Source organism: Lactuca saligna, chromosome 4 (assembly GCF_052625555.1).
Source record: "Lactuca saligna cultivar CGN05327 chromosome 4, ASM5262555v1, whole genome shotgun sequence".
NCBI lineage: Eukaryota > Viridiplantae > Streptophyta > Magnoliopsida > Asterales > Asteraceae > Lactuca > Lactuca saligna.
In genome coordinates, this window is record NC_136420.1 from 334677867 (window position 1) to 334686448 (window position 8582).

Genomic DNA, 8582 nt, shown 5'->3' on the forward strand with positions numbered 1-8582 from the left:
TTATTTCACCAATATCGCATAGAATAATCCATTTCAAACTCATCCATTATCCCAAGACCGCAATGCATGTATTTATGTCTATAATCCTAAGAACTTCCCACTCCTAAATACTCACAATCTTTATGAACCTTCACCCCTTAGCTTATACGACATTCATTTTTACAACCCTACGAATCAATCCTCAGATATCTTTCTTAACCTCAAGGTATTTTTGGTTAAACTACCAAGCATACATAAACTCTAGAAAGAATTACACTTTGATACCACAATAGAGCTCTTGGAATTAATCTCTTCTTTAATATTTGATATTTGCTTTCTTTGAATTCACCATATTTTTGTTTGATTTTTGGTATCTTCAACTTTTTGGATTTTTTTAGAATTTTGATCTTTTGATTTCATACTTGACTGCTCCAAAATTCTTTCAACTTTTTGGTAATTTCTCTCTTTTTTTTATATCTCACTTTTTTCGCTCATACCCTACATGCTTAAGCAAGGAGCTTAACTTCAACCTTTATTGGTTAATGTATTAGTCTAAGTGCAATGACTACATAAGCTTTCCTGGATAGATTTCAGGTTTAGGCTGCAAAACTTATTATGCCATATAAACTACCAGATTACCTTTCATATCTCATGACTTTTCAATAGGAAATGGGAAGCCACAAATACACCATAACATGTGTTGGCTCAGGTAAACATTTGGGTTCTCATCGGATCATCTCATACAATATTAGCAAAATTTTAAATTATCACTAGATTTTCTAAATTAAACTATTATTTCAAGTTTATAAATTTCTAAATTTTCCTAATCTAGCAATTTTTAATTTTCTTTTTCGATCCCCTACCCCACACTTATTTAATACAATGTCCTCATTGTATGCATAAAACTAATTAAGCTCATAAAAATAATAAAAACGAAGAAAAAGGAACAGACTCCCCTGGGGTAGTAGTGACGAGATCGAATGGGGCTGCTAAAAGCTACTCTGAAAATTGCTAGAAGACTGGAAACTGGAACTGCTACTTCTGAATGTGCCGGAAAATACAAAAGAACATTGACTTATGAAATGTGGTGCAAACGATTGCAAACTAAAGCAATGTATAGTGACCATGACGTGGGAAAGTGTCAACCACGTCGTGTCGTAGTGTGAGGAAAAATCCATATCGCAAATAATAGCATGGCCATGACGTGGTAAGTGGTGGTCACATCGTGGTATGTAGAATAGCAGCCTCCTCTCGCGATGAAAAACTCCCCCACAACATAGGAAAGTGTCAACCATATCATGGCAGCCGGGATGATACTTCTACATCGCGTCAAAATAAAACTCCATGGTGTGGGAACAGCTCATCCATGCCATGGGAATCAATGTATAATTAGAAACGCCACTCTTCGAAATAATAATCCCTCCAAATATCGACGCGCACCCCACACTTATTGAAAGTTATGGATCTCAAGTGTCAACTTCAAACCCTCACACGGTTTTTTCTCTCGTGACAAATATGTTGGAATAGTGTCTAAGGCTGCAACTATATTAGGCAAGTATTTGACCCGGTTGTGCATGGTCCTTTTAGGTTGCCTTCACCATAGCAACTTGATGGATGATTTGTTAAGAGAGAGTAAATATTATAAGGAATAATATATAGTTATTTGATTAATATAAGTCATAGATTAATTGGAATTAATTTGGTGGCTTAAAGAGATTAATTAAATAAGAGGGTATAAACTGTCAATTGTTTGATAGTTAAACTTGAGACTGTAAATCCATACAGATATGGATTGGACGAATTCTAGGAGCTAAAGGATAGCTCAAAATCGTCCATGATGTTATCTAGGAATGGATTTGGATAGCCTTAAGAGAAGATTATCCGATTAGGGTTTAGACTGTAACCCTTAAGGAGTCTGCAAGTATAAATAGACCCTATGGGTAAGGGAAATCGGCATCTCATCTAAAGTAAGAGAACTATGGCCGATTTCCTCCCCTCTTCTCTCTCCTAAATCATCTTTCTTGCTATTGGTGTTTGTAATCCATTAGAGGAGTGACATTTGTGACTCTAGAAGCTCCAAGACAACAAGATCAACAAGGAATTCAAAGTTATGGTTCTAGATCTATTTCAATGTTGTTATTTAACCTAATTAGGCATTAGAAGTCTTGGATTCAAATCATGTTTAATTAGAAAGCCTAGATCCGAGCATTAGGGTTTTGCATGCGCACATAGGAAAGTTCTTATGGCTAAAACCCATCAGTGGTATCAGAGCCTAGCTTGGTTTTCTTTAAATTGTTGCTTGATTAACTGAAACAAACCTGCAAAATTCGTTTTTTTGGGTTCTGAGTCATGGACTCGGCGAGTTCCAAAGTGGACTCGGCGAGTAGGCCTGACTCGGCGAGTCCCTTTGTGTACTCGGCGAGTCCGGGCGTCAGGATTAGCTAAAACCGGGATTTTTTCATGTTTATCTTATGGAAACTTACCTTAATCATATTAGATCAACCCTAATCCGATTTTTTGATATATATGACTATAATCTTGATCTAATTAAAGATATTTATCATCTAATAAAATATTTAATTTCCTTATATGATAATTAATTAATTATTTTGATTATTTTGGTAATTATCTTAAAAGAAATCTAGGATAAATCAAATATAGATAATTAGGATATTAATTGTTAATTGGAATTATTTGTTATTTGATCCTCCATGTTTTAAATGTTTAAAACTTGCCCTCACATTTTGAAATTTATATGTGTGATTAAAAGTTTTAATTTAGACAACTTCAATTTCAAACCCTACGTTTTAAAAAGTTTAAAACACAACCCTATATTAATATGATATTACTAGAATAATATATATATATATATATATATATATATATATATATATATATATATATATGTATGTATGTATGTATAACTAAATGCTAGTGTTACCGTTAGTAGGCCTCATTCACGAAGCCGATCTATAAGGTGGGTATAAGGTTGCGGCCTATAAAATGGCGCTTAATGGGTGTACACTCACACCCACCGCTTGCTTGATTGGTGGAGGGTCGTTAGCCGAACGGGTAGGATATGGAAACCTCATCCTCTCATTAAAAGTATAATAAGTAATACAAAGTAACTACACGTTTTAAAAAATTTCCCAATCTTAGTTACTTTAGGAAAAGTGAATTGATGCAATCCCATGAAATTACACTTTGCACCCTTGCTAAGAAGTTAGTGGAGCGTGTGTGGTTTACCGGCACACTAATTGGTTCTAAGCAAAGGTGGCAAAGGGTGATTCATTGTTTATCATAGTTCGATGGAGCGTTTGTGGTTTACCGGCACATCGAATAGGTGATCATTACAATGAAGGCACCATGTGAATTTGCATGGTAATTCACACCCGCTTTGTGATCCTCGGTATCCCAGTCACAAACAAGAGAGGCATATCGAGATTTAAACATGCCATTGAATAGTTTCAATGAATCTCATCCGAACCTAGGAATTCTCAATACACTTAGGACTAATAGTTTAGGTTTTGTAATGGAGAATTAGTGAATCGTCATTCACTTACCTTCAATTTATTTTCATATTAGATTACGACATCCCTTTTCTAGTATGTAAATGTTATTGTTGGATCCTATCCCTAATTTTTCTTATTGGGTGATAATTAGGGATTCTTATTCTAATCTATCTTTGTCCTTTCTATAGATGTTGAACGCAAACAACGCTGCTGCTAGTTCTTTCACGTTGATGAGCCTTTGCCAAAAGGTCACCTTCGATGGAACGAACTTTAGCGAATGGATAAGATACATTCGCACCATTGCTCGCTATGAGGATAAGGAGTATGTCCTCGATGAAAAGCTTGAGAAGATCATCCCCGTAATCGCTACTCCGACCGAAATCACCGCTTTTGAGACTCATGAGCGAGATGCAATGAAGGTACATTGCATCATGATTGCCACCATGAACTCTGAATTCCAAAAGTCCTACGAGGACATGTACCCATACGAGATGCATCAAGACTTATTGGAGAGATACCACCAAAACGCGAGACAAGAGCGTTATGAGATTTTCACTAACATGATTTCTGCTAAGATGGGTCATGGAGAATCTCTTATTGTGCACCTGCAAAATATGTAAAGGTATGTCGATTTCCTTCGCAAGTTAAATGTTGACTTTGGGGAAGACTTGGCGATCAACATGGTGCTTCACTCTTTGCCTCCGATGTACAACCAATTTAGGATGACCTACCACATGAACAAAGAGGAGGTCACCCTAAGCAAACTCCAAGGTCTTTTGAGGGTCGATGAGAGAAACTTCAAAGACAAGCTTGTTGCACCTACTCCCAATCCATCTGCTGCTCCTGTCTTGGCAATTGGTCAAGGAAAGGGAAAGAAGAGGAAGGCTTCATCGAAGAACTATCGCAAGGTTAAAGCCCGAGATGGTGCCTCTTCTAGTGGGACCAAAGTTGATCCCACTAAGCCCTGTCCTAACCCGAAGGAGGCAGAGTGCCACCACTGCCACAAGATAGGACATTGGAAGAGAAGCTGCCCAGAATACCTGCAAGCAATCAAAGAAGGAAAGATCAAGCCATCTTTCGCAGGTATATACACAATTAAATCTAACGATTCTAATCATGCTATTTCTTGGGTTCTTGACACCAGTTGTGGTTATCACATTTGTTCAAATGTGCAGGGACTAAGAAGAAGTAGGGATGTGGAGCAAGGAAGGATCAATCTAATCATGGGGAACAGAAGATCGTCGCCTGTTACCAAGATTGGAGTGTATTCTTTAGTGCTTAGGAATAATTTATGTTTAGATTTGAACAATTGTTGCTATTCGCCAGAAATGGCTAGAAACATCATTTCATTTCATGGTTTATATAGACAAGGATTTAGATTTTCTTTTAATAATGAGAATGGTTCTATTTTGGCTTATCTAAATAGTGTCTTTTACTTTGAAGCTATACCGTGTAATGGAATATATGAAACTGTTATGATTGTTGATAACTTAGGAAATGATGTTTTGAATATTGATTCTTCCACTAGTATGGATAAAGCATCCTTGTGGCATTGCCGTCTTGGACATGTCAACAAGAAACGCATAGCCCAACTCCAAAAGGATGGAGTGTTGGAGTCATTCGACCTTAGGGAAGATGACACATGCGAGTCTTGTTTACTTGGAAAGATGACTAAGTCACCCTTCACGAATACTTGTGAAAGGGGTAAGGGGCTATTGGAACTAATACATACCGATGTATGTGGACCCTTTAGATCAACCACGAAGGATGGGAACCGCTTCTATGTGACTTTTACCGATGATTATAGTAGATATGGGTATATCTATTTAATCAAGCAAAAGTCAGAAACCTTTGAAAAGTTCAAAGAGTTCAAGAATGAAGTGGAGAATCAATTGGGCAGGAAAATCAAGATGCTTCGATCTGATCAAGGAGGAGAGTACCTAAGTCTTGAATTCCATGATTATCTCAAGGAGTGTGGAATAGTTTCGCAATTGAAGCCTCCTAGGACACCGCAGTTGAATGGTGTGGCAGAAAGGCGAAATCGAACCTTATTGGATATGGTTCGCTCTATGATGAGTCGTGCTTCACTACCTATCTTCTTTTGGGGGTATTCCTTAGAGACTGCCGCCCATATCCTTAACCAAGTCCCTACTAAGAAGGTTGCCAAAACACCTCACGAGATGTGGACGGGGAAAGCTCCTTCGTTGGCACATATCAAGGTTTGGGGTTGCGAGGCTTTCGTAAGACGAGATACTCACGACAAGCTTGAACCTCGAAGTGAGCGATGTATTTTCATCGGCTACCCGCATACATCCTTTGGATATCTCTTCTATAGACCGAAGGACAACGTTGTCTTTGTTGCGAGGAGAGGAGTTTTCCGAGAGCGAGAACTCATAAGCCAAGGAGACAGTGGGAGGCAAATCGAACTTGAAGAGATTCAAGAGTCGATAGATGAAGGAACCTCTACCGCTGGCACTCAACCCGAGGAGGAAACTCCGGTTGAACCGATTGACGAGTCCTTACCTCTTAGACGTTCCAATAGAGTTAGAGTTCATCCCCAGTTTTATGGTTTTCATATTACTACCGAAGGGGACACGTATATTAGTGATGGTACAGTAGTAAATCTTGATGAACCTAATAGCTATAAGGAAGCCATGGCAGGCCCGGAGTCTGCGAAATGGAAAGAGGCAATGGATAGCGAGATCCAATCCATGTACGATAACCAAGTTTGGAATTTGGTTGATTATGTGCCCGGATGTAAGACCGTTGGGTGCAAATGGATCTTCAAGAAGAAGACCGATGTGGATGGGAACGTACACACGTATAAAGCGCAATTGGTTGCAAAGGGCTTTACTCAAACTCCAGGAGTTGACTATGATGAGACCTTCTCACCAGTTGCGAAGATTAAATCTATTAGAGTGATGCTAGCAATTGCCGCATTTCATGATTATGAAATTTGGCAAATGGATGTCAAGACTGCCTTCCTTAACGGAAAGTTGGCTGAGGATGTTTACATGGCTCAGCCAGAGGGGTTTGTGGATCCGAAGCATCCAAATAGAGTGTGTAAGCTTGAGAAGTCCATTTATGGACTTAAGCAAGCGTCTCGCAGATGGAATCTTTGCTTCGATGAGAAAGTCAAAGAGTTTGGATTTGTACGAAGCGAAGACGAATCTTGTGTATATGTCAAAGCCAGTGGGAGTATAGTAAGCTTCCTCGTTCTATATGTCGATGACATATTACTCATAGGAAACGACATCCCGACTCTGTAGGAAGTCAAATCCTGGCTCGGGAAGTGTTTCGCTATGAAGGACCTCGGAGAGGCTTCTTACATTTTGGGAATAAGGATAGTAAGAGAAAGAAGTAAGAGACTAATTGGACTTAGTTAGAATACTTACTTAGAGAAGGTACTAAAACGTTTTAGTATGGAAAACTCAAAGAAGGGAGAACTACCGATACAAGGAAATGCCAAGTTGAGTAAGACTCAAAGTCCGAGTACTGAAGCTGAAATAGCAGAAATGAGCCGAGTACCGTACGCTTCCGCAGTTGGCTCAATCATGTACGCTATGACTTGTACTCGCCCTGATGTAGCCTTCGCTTTAAGCATGGTTAGCAGATATCAAGGGAACCCTGGCAAAGCACATTGGATTGCGGTAAAGAACATCCTTAAGTACCTTCGGAGGACGAAAGAATGGTTCTTAGTCCTTGGAGGGAGTGATGACTTGAAGGTGCAAGGGTATAGTGATGCCAGTTTTCAGACCGATAGGGACAACTACCGTTCGCAGTCGGGCTGGGTCTTTACCCTAAATGGAGGAGCAGTAACTTGGAAGAGTTCCAAGCAAGAAACCGTAGCTGATTCAACGTGCGAATCAGAGTACATCGCAGCGAGCGCAGCGTCGAAGGAGGCAATATGGCTAAAGAACTTCATCGGTGATCTTGGAGTTGTACCTGCCATAAAGGAGCCCATGGAGATTTTCTGTGATAACGAAGGTGCGGTTGCCTTGACCAAGGAACCGAGGGATCATGGTAGATCAAGACATATCGACAGAAAATATCACTTCATTAGACATCGTGTAGAAGAAGGACAACACATAGTTAAGAGGATATCATCAGAAGATAACCCATCAGATCCGCTTACGAAGGGACTGAGTAGGGTTAAGCACTTGCAGCATGCTAGGAGTATTGGGCTGAAGGATGATATTAGTATAGATTAGATAGTATTAGAAACGTATAATAGATAAATGTAAGTAACATTTGGCGATTAAATAAATGAGTTTTATTTATGAGTAATGTTACTGTCTTATGTTAATCGTTTAACTATTGTTTCACTTTGCATGTTTTGACTTCCAGAATAATTGAATTTATTAGGAATAATCGAATTGTTCAAATTGTCCACAATCGTTCATATGTTGGAAGTAGATATGAATGAAGATTGTCATGAATTGGTGTGTAGATTGTCTAAATGGTGTTAGACATAGCAAAGGGTTGCTGCAACGTTCATGAGTGCTTATGAACTGGTTTTGAGCATTGGAACAAACCCGCGCTTGTTGGAATCACTTTATGGAATACGATATAAAAGGTGATCGCAAGACGATAATATCATATAGTCTTAAAACCTAGATATATGGTTTATTATTTGTTAATTGATTGTACATTGATAATGCGAAAACGCATCAGTAACTCGGTGTTATAAAACACATTGTTGTGTATAGTTGGTTAATGGATATGTAAATGCATATAAGTCGAAGTTTATCTGTTACTTTTATCAAAAAGGTAAAAGCGATATCTTGGCCGCTCGATGATTTGATTTGACTTATGTGCCGGGCCCGGTCAGAACTGAATTGATGTGTTTGATTAAGTTCTATGTCGAATAAATCGGAGATCGAGAAATCAAATGCTAGACTAACCATTCCATAGGATTGTCAGCATGATATCTAACAGAGGACTGTACGATCCCTTATCTAAAGGACAAGATTGATTAGATCAGAGTTTGACAGCGTCTTTGAGAGCTACGATTGCAAACCGAATCGTACTTGTATAGTTACTAGACTTATCCAAGTGGGAGACTGTTGGAATAGTGTCTAAGGCTGCAAC